We start from the raw sequence: 17,188 nt of genomic DNA, 5'->3' as shown, positions 1-17,188 counted from the left end.
AAAACACATAATTGGCCCTAAAAGAGACCTGTGTTGGGACACAGTTGGCCTAGGGACAGCTCCTCGTGAAACTTGCTGCTATTGGGATTCAAAATGCACTACTCTGTCATTGACCTTGAAGATTTTTAGTGGATTAAGGATTGTGACGTGCAGATGATGCTCTTAAACTATTGCCTCTTAAAATGCGTCCCTGGCATCTGTTACAAAGACTCTCCAGACAGATGGTATTGTAAAGGGCTGGGGTGAATATATTGTTACATCCGACTGGCTTTATAGCTATATCTATACTGTAACCTGAGTTAAAATTGGCGCACTGGAAGGAGTATGTGCTTCTGATCTCTTTCACAGCAGTACAAGTGTGCCAGCACAGATTTCAACATGACCTCTATGAGCCTGCTGAGGTCCGGGGGTGTGTTTTTAGTTCACTGGCCAGGGCTACTGATGTTGCCACCAAAACTATTGCTGTCACCCACATTAGGCTTTCCTGCCTAAAGCAGTCATGCCTCCAGGCACACTGTTGATGTTCCTTGTACTTTGACACTGCCATGCATAGGTTGTCCCCCCACCATGGCCCTTTTTATTGCATTTTCCAATAAAAGTCCAAGAAATGAAGGGATCTTGATGGACCTGCAGGTGAATGTGGGACTTGCTGAGAGCAAGACTGGTGCTTGCTGTAAACAGGGAGGTTATGGGCAAATGCAACATTTCCAAGAAGGCTTGAATTTTATAATTGCTCCTTATCTGGTCAAAATTTTTCTTTTAGGAAGCTTCTTTAGCTCTTCTTTCGGGTTTACTTGGGATCCCCAGCCATGGTTGTCATTATCATGCAATGTGTCACATGCACACATGCACACACACACTCGCACATTCACATTACAGAGGGCAAAGAACTGCAAGCTCCTCCCATTGCCATAGAAATAAGGCGATTGCACAGCAATCAGAAGAACTTGTACCTCTGTTGGAAAGATCTGAACTGTAGGCATTTGTCAACATCAGCCAAAAAGGTTAGAAAGGGTTTTTGAATTTCATTGCATGGGAGAAAAACGAGCCTGAAGGATGGTTTGTTTGGCTGAGACACTGGATTGTTATTCCTCATTCTGCACGAAAAGATTCTAGAACGTGATGACTTCTCAGATTTACTTCGAAGATGCTCTGTTTCTCCCCACACAAATATCCCAGCTAATCTGAATGCCTCTTCTTTGTCTAGACCACCTTGTGCAGCTCTYACTTTTGTAGCAACTGCAAGCCCATGACTTTAAAGACCGATTAGAAAAGGTAACAAAGGTCTCCCAAAAATTTAAGAGTCTTGTTCTTTGGCCTGCTTCGTTCGTTCTTTTTGAAACAATACAGTCCCTTTCACAATAGAAGCAAAATGGGAAGTGAGTAAAGCAGCCTGACAGTTCTTTTCTTTTGCCATTTCATCTTCAATGACTTAGTAATATCTCAGTAACTTTGCATAAGACAAAGGTAATGTAAGATAGCCTATTATTAACACCAAAATAATAAAGTACAAAATTTCTAATTCTGTTACCTAAGAATGAGGTTGTCTGCCTGATACTGGCCCCCATTTCATAAAGTGCATAGCAATGGCTTCTTATAGATTTGGCAAGAGTTTTCTATATATAAAGTCCTACTGCAGTGTAAATAATAGAAAATTCTGGCTTGTTTTAAATTATCTACTTCTAATTCCTTACTACCAATTGATTAAATTCCCAAACCGGAAAGGAATAAACACATACGTRGACACATGAATACATATGTATGCAGTGCAGTGTGGCTAATATAGTTACTGAAACCTTCAGTCTTAAAGGAAAATAAAACTGGAAATGATCTCCCAGGTCAGTGAGTTCAGGCCTCTGCCTTTGACTGCATGGTACAAACTGATTGAACGCCAGCTTAAAAGGAGTGAGCTCCTGGGAAACTGTGCCAAACCTGTGGCATTCTGCTGGGTTAAACATAGACGATAGCCCGCTTCAATTAAAATAATGATCCAAACAGTTAGCAAAAGCCTCAGCCCTCCATCATCTCCAGCCCTGAGTACTCCTAGAAAGCAAGTCCCTGGACAAGGCATCTGTTAATAACAGTGGCTAAATCCCACAGTTTGGCTCTGGATGTAAATCAGGGTGACCAAAGTGGTACAACTTGACTAGACTCTGCCACACACCTTGGCAGAGCCCACCAGAGCAGTCTCCTCTGGGGAGGATAATCCAGGAAATAAATAATCCAGATAGACCTTTTCATCTGAGAAAGTTTGAAGATTTTGGAAGCTTGAGCATTTCAGAAACAGGGATTGATAAATGAAACTATCTGCTGTGTCAAAGTTTATTTCTGCTGCTCTGCTGTCTCTTAAAACACATCTTATTCAACAGGTTTGTTTCCACTGTGTGTTTCTAGTTCATAGTTGCACATCAAAATAAGGACTTTATTTCTGCTTGCCACTGGGATTGGTACAGAGCCAGTACTGCTGCAGGGGATTGGAATGTTTTTTTTCTTTACTTGCTCACTATGAGAATTACTGACGAAATTCCCACTGCACAGTATTGATCTGCAAAGGGAACATTTCTTTCAGCTGTGCTTAGAACAAATCTCAGCTGTGGCAAGCTTACCCATGAGCACAATTTGGCCTGGGATTTCTATAGAGAGATCACTGGTTAGAAAAACAACTTTGTTCATTGTTAATTTACTAAATCTGATCTGACCTGCCTGAGGAGCTGACAACATGGCGCTTCAGATGGCATCTTGAAAGAGTTATTTTCTGCCTTATATTTGTGCATGGGAGGAGAAGGGACTGGCCACTGCTTGCTAACTCCTTGCCAAATGCCGTTCAGGTTAAATGGGATGCTCATTGTTAGCATGAAAAGGACACAGCAGCATTCTGATAGTCTGCAGTCTGCCAAAGGAAACTAGAGAAAGTATCAGCTTGCATAAGAGCTTCCCAGTAGAATTTGTGGAACTCCCATCTCAGGTGTAAATCAAACAAAACACACCTGAGACTCTCTCACTGGAAGTTTTCCCATAAATGTGTGATCTCTTCTGCGTCTCTGCTTTCTGTGTTCTTATCTAAGGCCTTAAATAACTCTTCAGTGAGTCTTAGCAATGCATAATGTCACCTCAGACTCACCTAGCAAGATCTTATTTTGCTGATGGAAGTAAATGAGTTCAGTTACAGAATACCTTTACAGTCAGCATAACCTGCTGTTCTTCACCCTACTCCATGCTACTGGTCACAGCTCCACAAAGAAGGCCTTTCCAGGGAGCTGACTGTATTCCCTGCACTTAAGAGAAGAAAAAACATTTTGTCGTAATCCACTGTCATACCAGCACAGTGCCTCCTTTCTGATGACTGTCAGTCTTGTAAATCTGTCATCCACAGTCAGACAAACAGCTTCTGCAGCATACTTTGCTTCTGAGATGTTACTGCTTCACATAATGTTGTGTTTCTTTGGCTTCAGGCAAACAAAGGGTTTGATGCAAAGAAAATAAAAAAGAGAGACAGAAGGTTGCTATCAAGGTCAGAATAAAAATCAGCTTTCTCAGAACAGGCTCAACTCCCATCCTGTTGCCTTCACTGCTAAGAAGCACAAAATGGGTGTTTTCTGGGGGCAGTTCAGAGGTAAAACCTTGTTCAACTTTATGAGATTCCTGTTATGGAAGAAATCCAGAGGAGAAACAGAAATTTGGAGAAGAAAAGAGAGCAAGGGAGACCTGAAACCAGTAAGGCTGGACAGGAGATGGGGATGAAGATAGTCAGGATGGCTTGCCTTGAGAGCTGGCAAGTGGGAGAACGTAAACTGGAGGGGTAACAGAACAGAAACCAGACAGCGAGGTTCATTTAGCACAAAGCATGTAGGATGACACAAGCAAACCGCATCTCTCACTCTGGCTCAGTGCAATGTCTACACAGCAGACCTTTCTCTCCAGTCCTCCAGTACCTTTCTCCTACTTTGCTCTTTCTACCAGCCCTGCCTTACATACCTGGCCCAGTGCAAGCAGGGCAAAAAGCTTGGTTAACCTCTTATGTCCCAGAAATAAGGGAGGCCACTGTATTCTCACCAGAGAGTCGTTCAGCATGTGCACAGAAGTGCTGAGGTGTGGGAAGAGCTTCCATACGCTGATCATTGTGGGTTTGGGGCCCAGAGACCTTGGTCTGGCAGAGGCTCCCTTGCTGGGGCAATCATTAGCTGCAGTCCTGCTCCCTGCAGTGAACTCTGCATCCAGTAACAGGTTGTTGCAGCATCAGCTGCTCCAGACTGTCCGGGGCCTTGCACTGCACTCATTGCTGCAGCACCAGGAGGCATTTGGTGGCTGACAACCATCTGTCATCTGTTTGCTCCCTTGTCCTCTCCTGGAGGGAAATGTAGGCAGGAAGGGCTGTGTTTGGGAAGGGTTGCCATATGCTTGCTGTAGAAAGCAGGATAAAGAACCACAGCTTTCCAGTTGTCCTTAATACCTGGGAGAGTTCACTGCAGAACCACAGTGGTGCTGGAGGAAATCTTTCTCCCACACATCATGTTTCACCATTATTAGGGAAAGCTTTCTTGAGCCAGGGAGGTCCATCCTGAAGCCTGAGGCTCACTTCGACATCCTGAGCCCTGGCCTTTGTATTGGCAAGAAGACTGGAGGACTTGAGAGTGTGTATATGAGAACCACATGCAGAGAATGAGAGAGATGTGACGTGCTGTGAACCAGTGGAAACTGCAGTTTCCCAAGTGCTGCCAGCTTCACGTTTGAGTGATTTGTACTGTTTTAGACCAGCCAAAAGAGGAAGGAGGTATGAACTGCCATAGCAGTTCTGGGATGGAGAGGACTTCTGTAGTCAGCTGGAGGTGGTTGAGGCAGGACACAGTGCTGTGGCAGAGCTGCTTGATAAAATCTTTTGCAGCATCTTTGTTCAAAACTTTTTGGACCACTTCTTGGAGCCACTTTAAGGTTAGACAAGGTAAGTGTCCAAATGCTTCTTCCTAAGTATCTTTGACATTAATGGACAAAATCACTGATCTTGTAACATCGATGTTTTATTTTTTGAGATAGTATCAGAGTATACCTTCTGGAGATTCAGTTTCTGTAGCTGGTTATTTTTAAACTGCACCTTGGGTCTGGATTCTTGCAGGTTAGAAATTCTCTTGCAAAGCACTGAAACCCTCCCTTGCAGTTCATGTAAGGTTTGTCTGAAAAGGAGTTTTTTCCCTTTGTTGCTGCTTTTCCCTCTGTACTTCATGCAGATGCTGAACTTTCTTTCTGCCTTCTGCTGTCACTGCTGCTTGCTAAATAGATTTTTCTCTAGCACTGTGTTGTTCTTCTCCCTCCCTATCCTTTTGCTTAAGATCTGAACCATCTTATCATGGCTTTTCAGGCTGTTTATTTCTTTTTGAGTGCCTACAAACAAAGTATGTATAATATTCTGCTTGTTAGTTGTAGTTGCGCTGGTTCATGGAGAAAACTTCACTCTTAAAATTTAAGAGTCCCTAAAGGCCTTGAGATGTTGGAAAATGTTAGCCTGAAGTTTCAAATGGCAGAGAAGCTGTAATGCATTTGTTTGGCTGCTTGGATCTTTGAATCCTATTCTATTAATTTATAGCAATTGCAAAAGTTAACTAAACATTTAACAGGAATAAGTTACGTTGGATCTTTGTGGAAAAAAGTATTTCTATGCTGATCTATAAAATGTGACCACCCTGGTCTAAAATGCTGACTGCTAGATCCTGAAAATAGATGGAGAAAGCACGCAGACTGGATGGGTCTTAATAGCATTGACCCAGCCTGTGAAAGACGGAGTGCTTCGCTGAAGAAGAGGAAATAGAGATAAGAGATAAGAGCAGAGCTAGATGCAAGCTGGGCAGGGACTTTGTAAGCAAAGCCATACTGATTTATAGCAAGGTGCGGGAATCGGTYGCTCGCCACGGCTGATACATTGGGACCTTTTGCAGCCTCTTGCCACCCCACAGGGCTGGGGTGAGCTGCGGTCTAGGAGACGCACAGCACCTGGCATGCCCAGGAGCTGGCTCTCCCCTTCCCTGCTGCAAGTCTGCTCGATTCTGCGATGACGGGAACCTTCTGTCAGGCATCTTGCAGATGCTGTCTCTGATTTAGCAGCATCAGACAGCTTGGGGATTTGGATGTGAGCCTGCCTGCCGTGTGTATCTGCTTTCCCTACACATGGAGCAGGGAACTTCATATTTTGTCTGTAAATTGGAAATCTTGCTCGATGAGCACAGTCAGAATTGAAACCATGAGCCGTGAATTGCAATAGGTTGAATACCCCAGAGCTTTGCTGGCCTCTGGCACCCATCATTCAGCTACGTGTTGTGTCTGACATGGGAACACGACCACTGACAGGACAAACAGGAAGAGTCTAATGTCTGGTTCCTTGCTCCTCAGCTGCTAACATACCAGCCTAATAAATACAGCAGGAAGCACTGTGAGGGGAATAAGCAAGCAGATTCCTGGTGAAACACTGTACCAAGCAGAGCATCCAAATCCCAGCAGGAAGAAAAGAAACTGAAAGTAGGGCCAGCCTTGTCCGGTTCTATTTATAACCGGGCTGTGCTTCTTCACATAAATCTGAGTCTCTGAAGCATGAATGATGCACAGGCCTCAGGCTGGGCCTTTGCCCTGCATGAATGTCACTCTCATGGCCATACGCTCTCGCCAGCTCAGTGCTGGAGTCACTCCCAACATCACTGAACATGTTTTTTGGTAGGAGATGTTTCACTACCCTCTTTTTGCCTCTCAAACAGGCGTGTGGTGTGTGAACGCACTGGTGCAGTGGGCCTGATTCTTCTCTCCTGTCCGCTGGTCTTGCACTCTTGAGTTCATTGGTGTCCAAGAGATGGTGCTTGGGGCTGTGAGCCCCAAGAGGAAGCTGTCAAGGTGGAAGGCACTTGATCTACTTGTAGGAGACAGGTGATTTTCAGAAGAGGAGTGTTTATGAGGCTAAATATGACATGGGAGTTTATTTTACATGAAATCCTCAGTGGTGGTGAGCACTTCTACTGAAAGCTTCCCTTGGTGGTGATCGTGCTGGCTGCTCCACTGCCTCTCCTGTTTGGCAGAGGAAACTTTTGAGGAGGAGGAGCAAACACGAGGAAGGACTGTAGTAAGGCTTGCAAGTTGCCATATGCTGCTAGAATGAGAGGAGGCATTTGTAAATTATTAGGCAGGAAGTTCATGCTATTGCCTGCAGCAGGAGCAGCCATCTCACACCGGATGAGCCTGGTGTTTCCTTATACCCATGAATAAAGCCATCAGCCAGCTTCCTGCCTGTGAGCAGGTAACTGATGGCCTGCAGAAGAGTGCTGCTCCAGGAACATCCAGGCTCTTGGGGACCTGACCTCCTTATCAGCTCCTGTGCTGTGCCTTCCCTTCCAGGGTTCTTTGAGATGCTTTGGGTTATTGTAGCAGTAGGCTGAGGAGTTCTGCCTCCTGGATATTTGCTTGGTGAATTATTGTCCTGCCAAGCTGGCTGTCTTGGATGCTGTAACATCTTTGTAGATGAAGAAACTGTCTTCATTTCAGTACCTATCAACTGTAACCAAATCTGTGAGCCATCCTGACTCTCCTAACTAGCATGTTTATTGTCAAGAAAGCTGTGTACAGAAAAAGGCAATAGATAAAGTCAGGAGACGTCAGAGTAAGTCCCTAATTCTGCTTCAGATGATAGGATGGCAGGGAGTACTTTGGGCTAAAGTTGTTCATTAGAGATGTAGGAGCAATAAAGGAAGCACAAACTAGACTAGAAGCTATTGGGATCTTTGAACAGTTTGACATTTGTCAGCCATCTAAACCATCTCCTCTCTAATGCAAACAGTACAGGCAAGCATTTAAATATTACTGGCTCACCTTCAGGAAGATGTACTCATTGTAGACCTTACCTCTTTAATGGTTTCTATCATGGGGCAAGTTTACTTCCTAAGCACGTTGAGTTGATGCATTCTGTCATGTTGCATGATTTTATGGTAAATCATCAACGTATTTTTCTACAAAGGACAAAATAGCACTGAGAACTCTGCTCTGCTTATCTTTTCCCTTATCTGTAGATTGCTGTCATAGCTGAAACATTTGCATTTAAAAGAAAATCCAGATTTTCAGATTAGGAACGTTTTTCAGTAGATTTATTTTTAAATGTTTTTTATATATATGTAAATCAAAGTATTTATTTATATCTCTCTATCATCTTTTACTCACTCTCATAAGATTTGTCTGTTACACAAAGGAATCTCATCTATTGCAGTGAATGAAGCCGTCACAGCATGGTTGAACTTGACATGCAGTAAGCTCATGAGACGTGAGACTGAATTTAAAATCAGACAGAACCTTCATTTCTGGAACTGGAGAACTGTTCCTGAATCACAGAAATGAGAACTGGCAGAGTCTGTGAGAGGAGAGTCCCCTTCCTCCCAGCCAGGGCATCACAGGTCTTGCGATATCATTCCTGAAGTGCTTTTTTCAAAATGAGACTGAATAATCTAGCTGTCTTCACCAGTACTGAATAGACTGAGGTCATTACCTAGTCAGTCTTACATGGTACACACCTCTTAATGCATGTGAAAAGGATTTCTGTATTTTTCTCCAGCAGTATCACTTTGCTGATTCCCTCACCAGCCTCTGATCTTTTTCTGTACTACTGCCACTTAACCAGAAATTCCCTAAATTGTACTCATTTATACGCTTTCTTCTTCCTGTCTGTGGCACTTTGTACTTGTCTTTACTGAATTTCACCTTGTTGTTTTAAGACTGTCTGCAGTTTGTCAGGATAAGTTTGAGTTCTGATTCTGACAAAATCCTCTTCCTCTAAACTAGTGTCATCTGCAAATATCCCATACGTTTTGCAATCCATTTTGCAAGTTACTAATGAAAATACTGAATAGAGCTGGACCCAGGACAGTCTCTTGTGGGACCCATCTGCAGATGTTTTCCCAGGTGGTCAGGAAATTGCTGATTATTACTCTTGAAGATTCATTTTTCAATTACTCATTCACTTCACAGTAATTACATCTAGACCTTACTTTCTTAGCTTGCTTCTGAAAACATCACAGGGAGTATGTCCAAAGCCTTACTAAATTAAGGTAAATCACATCTGCTGCTTCCCTCTAATTCTTTAGACCCATTACCCTGTCAAGGAAGGAAATCAATTTTGTTTGACAAGATCTTTCCTTGACAAACCATATTCACTGTTTCTTATCTTCTTATCCTGTAGATACTTATGTATTGATGACTTAATAGTTTGTTCCAGTTCTCAGATTCAGAGTTAGGCTGACTGGTCCTGACTTAGTCCTGTAACCTATGTTTCAAGACAGGTTTTGTTTTGGGTTTCCTGGGGAGTTATTTGCTCTTTTCCAGTCCTTTAGGACCTCTCCTGTCTTCTGTTTCTCATAGATAATTGCAAATGATTCAGAGATTGCTTCAGCTGCTGCCTGAAGCACCCTAGGGTGAATTTCATCAGGCCTTGCTAAGCTGAATATATCTGTCTTATCTCAGCATTCTGGCCTTAAAGTTAATTTTATTAAATGTCTAGTCACAATTCATCTTTTTATACAGGACTGAAACAAAGAAGACCTTGAATACTTCTTCCTTACATGTGGTTCACAGTGGGACCTACTTTCTTCTATGTAAAGGGTGAATGGGGGTCTGACAGTCAGAGGCTCAGATGAACCTTTCTGGGACATCTGATTTTGGCTCCACACAGGCACCCCTGTCCTGGCCCAAAAGGTCACAACCCCCTCAGAAGCGAGTCTCCAATTTCTTCCCCCCGCATGCATCTTAGGCAGTGGCCGAGTTTCAAGACACGCAATGACTCTTGAGGCCGACAGTGGGGCAGGCAGCCCAGTTCTCCCCATGCGGCAGGCCTGATTCTTCCTTTCTGGGGCAGCTGCTCCTCTTTAGTTATGACTGGATTCTTCTATCCTGTATGTTTTTACCAGCACCTTGTCTAGAGCTCAAGGATGTGGACAGGGACAGGGGACAAGGTGTTCATTGCTGGGCTCCTGAGAACAAAGTCAAGTGTGCTTTCATGGCTTGTGTTTTCTGTAGCAATGTTGACTGAAACTGTTATTTTGTCTGAGATTTTTCATTCTTACTACATGTACCACAGCACGAATGCTGTCTGCTTCCCAATGTAATGATTGGGAATGATAACAAGTCCTGATACAACCCAGCAACCTCTTTTGCTGAGCAGGCATTACAGGGCAGGAGCCCTGTATGCTATATCGTGCCATGCAGGCTCCAAGATGGGCATGCTGTCTGCCCCATAGTTCTGGTCCTCCTCATTAGGGGACCTACTGGAGCTTACCATGGCTCCTTCCTTTCTGCTTCCCGGATTTATACTGGGCAGGAAGTTCAGGCCAACAAGCAGCCAGGGCACAGTCAAATCTTCTTCTGCCATATGGCCTGTTGGACAGTCAAGGTGCAATCAGGACCCAGGAGCTCCCTTGCCCCAAAGTATGGACTCAGCCAAAGAAGTTGACTGGGCTGCTTTGACCTAAAACTTGGAGCAAGCAGTCTGCCCTCAATTGTCACAGCACCATAAGATCTTCATTCTTGCCTCTAGTCAAGGTGAGTTATCTGGATTTAGCTCAGTCTTGCCTTCATTCCAACTAACCATGGTGAGGAGTGAGGCTTTCTGTCTTCCTTCTTTCAACCTACACGTAGGACAACTTGTACTGCTAAGTTAGCGTGGGGGACCCCACACACTGCCCTGCTCCTCACCCCTAAAACTTGCTCTGCCTGTCACTTGGGAKGTATAACCACTGACACTGGTGTTACTTTGCATGTGAGTGAAGTAACCTGTGCTTTCGAGGTGACTGACTGAGCTGGTATTTTAGGGTCTCTTGTGACTGATTTCAGGAGAGCAGCCTTGCTTTTCGTGTGTTCTCCCCCAGGTGAAGGTCTTGGCATCGCTTTTGATAGCTGGCTGATGATCCTCAGTGAGGCAGCAGGGCCCACTTACAGGGCCGGGCTGATGAGCCTGATGAGGAGCAAAGAATAGCTGGCAGTGTGCTTAATGCAGGGCATTTGGGGACTTTGTTATAGAGGCATTACTTTGTCACAGGAGCAAGGAGGGACAAGCTATTTGCTCCAGCAAAACAGAAAGTCAGCGGACTGAGGATCAGCTGACTGTCCTAGGGGACTTTCACCACAGTGGATCCCTTGGGCAAACAGCCGAGGCGAGTGATAAGGAGAGGGGAGTAAACAAAAAGCTGACATTTTGTCATTGACAGAAGGAAAAGAATGTGAAAGATTTCTTCTCTGCTGGTAATGACTTGATGCTTCCAGATGCTGTTCAGCTGAGAATAGCTGGCAGGAACGAACAAGAAACACATTTGGAAGTGAGAGAGGGAAGAGATGAGAACTGTTTCTTAGCTCAAATCGAAGACAGCAGTAGGGGAGTTCAGGAGAACATTTGCTCCAGGAACACAGGAGGGGATGGCCCAGCTCCAAAAGAAGTGACTTATAAGGCAATTTATCRTGGATCACCACGTCAGCACAAGCCCTCAGCATGATGCTGAGGCAGCCTACCACATCTGTAGATGTATAAAAACAGGATATCAGCAAAATGGAGAAAGTATCCTTGTCTCTTTACACAGAGCAAAGGTGACCAGTGTTCAAATAGCATGCCCAGGACTGGTGTTTCTGCTTTAAGAAGGATGGATACTGCTGGATAGAGTTTGGTCTCTGGCTCTCTGAGCATCCACACTGTGTTCATCTGTCAGCTGGTGCCCTGGGACATCATGTGACTGATGCAGCCGAACTGTATGTATGAGAGCTTGCACCCTCACTAAATCACAGAGCTGTTCAGCTCTCCTACCTTGAGAGAGCCCCAGAGCTCTGCTGGCACTTCACTTTGGTCCAAGCTTGTGCATAAAGAGCATGCAGAGGTGTGGACTTGAGAGTGGGTTTATATCTGTGCTTTGCTGCTAGGGCAAGTACAGCCAGAGACAGCTGAGGGGTGATTCACTTGCTGTGTTTGGGTGCCTGCTCAAGAAGCAGATGTTTGCTAGTGGGAGGCCTTGATCTAGGTCTTGGGTAAAAGTCTTTGGCCGCTGTGAGTGTAACAGAGAAGTGTCTGAATCTCCCTGTCTACCTCGTGTGCTCACAACTAGGGTTCTTGCTGCAAAACATTGTCCGGCTCTCTGGAGGGGCTGGGAAGCACTTGTATTCCCGTGATTCACAGATGGGCTCCTGCGCGAGACTGTGACGCAATACAGATTTGAAGCCAGATGGGCGACCAGATGGGCGAACACCCTGAACTGTTGTGCTAAGCAGAATGGCAAGCTATCCCAGAGCAAAGGAAAGGCAGGAAGTGCAGAGAGAGCCCAGTGCAGCTGTATCTAGAGCTCTTCAGTGAATTACAAAGGAACTCTGAAGTGTGGAAACAAAGACACGTGTCTAAAGCTGAGTATTAGAGAAAAGCGTGAAGACATAGGAACAAAACTAGAAGGGGTGAAGGTGCAAAATGAGCTATGTTTATCATGGGTCGTAAAAGGGAAGAGGAAATATTTGGGAACTACATTAGAAGTTAAGGGAATGACGAGTATAGGCCCGTACTAAAGCAAGCTTTCAGTTAATACTGAGTGGTATGAAGAAGGATAAAATATTTGATGCCATATTGTTTAATCTTACAATAAGGATCTGAGACTGGCTGCTTAATACAGTTAATGCAACAAGGGGATGAGAGCAAAGGCCAGAATAGGGAAAGAGCATGTTAAAGAGTATTTAGATGAGACAGGTGTGTGCTCATCAGCATGACCTGCTTAAAAATACCTTGGAGCACTTAAAGAATTAGCCAGAGCAATCTCAGACTATTAGCAAGCATCTTAAGAAGTTTTTGGGCTACATCCATCCTGAATTGTAAACATAGGCTAGTGTTTTTTGTGTAAGCAAGCCCGAATGCAGCATCCAGACTGATTAAGTACAAGTCCCTACTCAGATGCAGGGCTGGGGTGTGCTCTGAGGCATGGGTGCAAGGAAGCATCACTCTGCTGCTTCCAGTGGATGAACATACCTGTGATGTGGTCGGATTGGAATAGGGATACCTGTCAAGTCTGCTGTTATCAATCCCCAAACTCTTTTCATTGATGTCAGGGAGCCAATACCTGAAAAAAGATGTTCCTGCAGGTGCTTTCCCTGAAGGGTCTGTCCTTTCATGCAGGAGAGACCATGGCATGGAAAGGGTACAGGGCCCAGAAGCCAGCATGAGGACGATTTACCCAGACTGGAGGCATCCTAAACCAGCCATGGGGACTCAAAGTGTGGGTGATGGAGCATTCAGTGCATCAGGCTACACTCAGACCTGTAGTACAAGCATAGCCATGGAAAGGAGGAAAGGTCCCAAAGGAACAGAAAAGTGAAAAAATGTCTTGGGAAAAATGGTACAAATGGACCCAGGGTATTACTGACCAACCAGACCAATTTCGATGACTGGAAAAGCACTGGAACAAATGACAAAACCATCTGTAAATGTCTAGATAACAAGGTGATTCAGAGAAGCCAAGATGGATTTGTCCAGAATAAATTGTCAAGCCGGTATAATTTCTTTTCTTTCTTTTGTTTCAGAGAAATGGGCATCATGAGGAAGGGGGGGGTGCACTCGAGGTTATCACCTCTATCCATCTTGCCTCGACTAAAGCTTTTGATCCAGGCTCACACAGTGACATTCTTATAAGCAAAGTAGAGAAATATGGATTAGATAAAATCACCATAAAGAGGCTGCTCAGGTGGCTCAGGCAATGTGCTCAAAGAACAGTTATCCAGGGCTTGCTGTCAGACTGTGAAGATGCTTCAGGTGAGACCCTCCAGTTGGCAGTCCAGGCTCTTCTTTTGATCAATACTTTCATTAACARCTCCAATTACAGAATAAGGAAACCCTATTGGGAGGACAAGGCACTTTGCAGGACAAGATTATGTTCAAAATGATCTTGCTAAATTGGAAGAAAGGTCCACAATCAATGTGATGAAATTCAATAAAGACAAGAGCAAATACTACATTTAGAAAGGAGAAATTAAATGTATGGGTACGAAACAGGGGATGACTGGTTAGGCAGCAGGGTGCCAGAAGGAGGATTATAGCAGATTACAGCCAATGGTCAGCAGTGCAATATTGTTGAGAAACACATGCCATTCTGCTGTGTTAGCAGGAATCTAAGATACAGGAGGTTGCAGCTCCTGTCTGCTAATGCCTAGGTGAGACCCAGTAGAGCATGTTTACAGCTGCAGAGAAGGGCTGAAGGAGAGGAACAGGAATGATGAAGGCTTAGAGAGCAGGACCTGGAAGGAACACTGAAGTAATAGGTTTTGTCTGATTGAGAAAGAAGAGAAAGGAGCAGTGACACTATAACCTTTTCTTGTCCCTTTGAAGACTGTTTTAAGTGGGGAATAAACAGCCTCTGTGTCCACTGGAGAGATGGCAAGGAGTAATTGGCTTGATTTGCAGTAAAGGAAATTTCCCTTATACAGCCAATAATATAATAATATAACAATAATAATATAATAAAGGCCAAACACTGATAGTCGTCACATGGGAGGTGCCCATCATTGGAGGCTTGTGAGAACAGGCCAGATGAATTGTCAGCCATGGTAGGGGTGTATCTGATCCTGCCTCAGAGCAGGATAGAGGTCCTCTTTGGTCCCCTCCAAATCCTACCCTGCCATGATGGCTTTGCTGAGGGCTGCGCTGATTACCAGGTTGTCACTGGAAGGAATTTGTCTCCAGGTCACATTGGCAGGGACCTTCTTCAGCAGCCCAGGGAGTTTGTCACCTGCTGGAGTCAACTGAGCATGTCTTACCCAAACAGTTCCTGTAAGGGGGACCTGAGGATTCAGTAATGCTTTCATCTCTCCTCTTCTTTACCGGTGTCAGACCTTACTCTTTTTTAAGTGCTAAATGACCAGAACTCCTTTATTTGACTTAGGACAGGAGTCAGTGGAGCCCTGGTACGCCAACTCCAGCAAAGGGCTCCATGAAAGATAATTAATAAGAACAGAAGGAATTGCTGCATCTGTCGTGTGTTGCATCCCACAGTTGGGCTTTGTCCGAGAGCCAGCCGGAGGGATTTGTGTTTGCAATAGCAGGTGTCACCTTAGGAGAAAGCAGTCAAGTCAGCCTCATGGCAGGGATTATTTTGACCAATTGTATTTTGCCAATGTGAGTGACTAACAGCCTCCACACCATGAAAACTGATCTAACATTATTTGTTTTATAGAAGTGACATCAGAAACATGGGAATTTTCAAATCAGATTGGATAAATGGTCTAATCTCCTGCCTTGGACAGGAGCCACTACCAGCTGCTATAGACAAAGATGATAGTATTCTCTTGCTAAGAATTAGTGGATTATTGCCCTGCTAACCCTCTGTATGTAGCAGTGAACATGCAGATTTCTACCTTTATTTTTCTATGAACAAATACAGTTTTGTATAGTATTACTTCAAAAAAAACAGGCTTCATAAAATAAAAATAAAAAAGTGCTAGGCTCTTCTTATGGTTACCTCATAGCAATGAGTTTCACAGGCTAATTTTGCACTGCAAAAACCAGTCAGGTTAAAGATCATATTCAAAAAAAAGAGCAGTTTTCCTTGATTTTATTACAGATCCCACAATGATCAGTCAAAGGAAATGACTTACAGCATTATGTTTACTTGTCTCCATTCCACTGTTTACACACTTTTCTTTATCATGTGATTCTTTACTTTCACCATATCATAACTGAATTTTTGCTTTTAATCGTATCATGCAGCCAAAATCCCAGGATCATTATCACAAGCTTCAGAAAAGAAATAACTTCTTCCTACCATACACACAATTGCCTAGTGCTCTTGTCAAATGTCCCACCCCACACAGCATGGATATTGCTAATGACGGGAGGTTGTGCTGTGTTCACAGGCCTTTGGGAGTAGAGAAAAGGCCAATTCTGAGCAGATGCCCAATTTTATTGCAGTATCGTGAAGGTTAATTACTCTAATAAGCGTTCATGGGATTCAGAGATCAGGAGAAAAAAATCACAAACACTATTAAGATGTCAGGTGTTAAAGGCAAATTGAAAGAATCAAGTGCCAATTTCTGTTTTCTGAAATTCAAGCTAATGTCACTGATGGCTGCTGACAAGCATCTCAGAACAGATCTTGCTGCCCTTGAGGGACTGTGTTCAGATTGCCTACCCTATGTACCTAACTTAGCTACTGTTGACTGATTTTAATCTAGGAGCAGGAGTACACCAAGCAAATCAGCCCACTTGGCTGTCTGGGGCAGTCGACCCCAGCTGTCTGTGCAATGGATGAGGAGAAGTGGTTTGTAACACCTAACTGAGCACTGATGGTAGAAGACTTGAACAGATCCCCATCAGGGAGAGGGTCTTTGGAGTGTGCAAATGCTGGGGAGAAGATCTTCACTTGGGGAATGCTGGAAGGAAGTTGGCTTGGAAAAAAGGACATGAGCTTACAGCAGCATTTGCTTTGTTGGTCATCTCCAAACTAGCTTGCTGCAACAAGTTGTGTTAGTGTAGACACGAGGACTCTGGGCAACATTCACACAGTGGAATCAAGGACAGACTCCAACAGCTGGGCCTTCATCTACATGTTTTCCATCAGTGTGATGGGCTGTCACTTGGCCCCCAACTTGGTTGGGTGCAAAATTTCTGCATTGTGCTTAGCAAGAGCAGAGCCAGTGAAATCAGCTTCAGCTGCCCCTGCCCAGCTTGAGCACATCTCACTAATGAGAGCCTGTATGTGTGCTTTGATAGTGAGCAAGCTGGGACTCTCCCTTCAGAGAGGGCCTGGACCAGCTGTGATCCTAGCACATACATTGTGTAAGTGGTGTGGATGGTGACTCTAGACTTAAGGACAGGCTCAGACTCATGCTGACCACAGCACAGATGTGTGTGACCCGCAGTTCTCTTTCATGTGTAGCTCAAGGTATTGTTGGGTTCAATCTGCAGGTTTCAGATACTGGGGATCCCCTTTGCTTCTGGTGTGGTCCTGGCACGGTAAAGGATATTTGAGGCACTTGTGCTAACTGCTCCCAGGCTTAAATGGCAAAATCCTTGCATTGTCTTTTCGCAGAAGATACTGCCTTGAGAATTTGCTTCCCCTACTGTCGCGGTCCGCGGGAGTAGCGGGAAAGAATCATACGCAGTCACAGAATGCAGATTCAATTCCAACTTTATTCGGCAATTTACCCATATTATAGGTGCAGGCAC

General features: G+C 44.4%; 1 protein-coding gene across 1 annotated transcript in view; it reads left to right on the top strand.

The window, feature by feature from the left end:
• DNAI1 (dynein axonemal intermediate chain 1) overlaps nt 1-17,188 on the top strand; it is a 145,136-nt gene that overhangs the window by 56,061 nt on the left and 71,887 nt on the right. The gene's annotated exons all lie outside the window — the stretch shown is intronic.

The sequence above is a fragment of the Apteryx rowi genome, unplaced genomic scaffold, assembly GCF_003343035.1.
Source record: "Apteryx rowi isolate R43461 unplaced genomic scaffold, aptRow1 scaffold_612, whole genome shotgun sequence".
In the NCBI taxonomy this organism is placed as follows: domain Eukaryota; kingdom Metazoa; phylum Chordata; class Aves; order Apterygiformes; family Apterygidae; genus Apteryx; species Apteryx rowi.
This window is presented reverse-complemented; position numbering and strand designations above follow the sequence as displayed.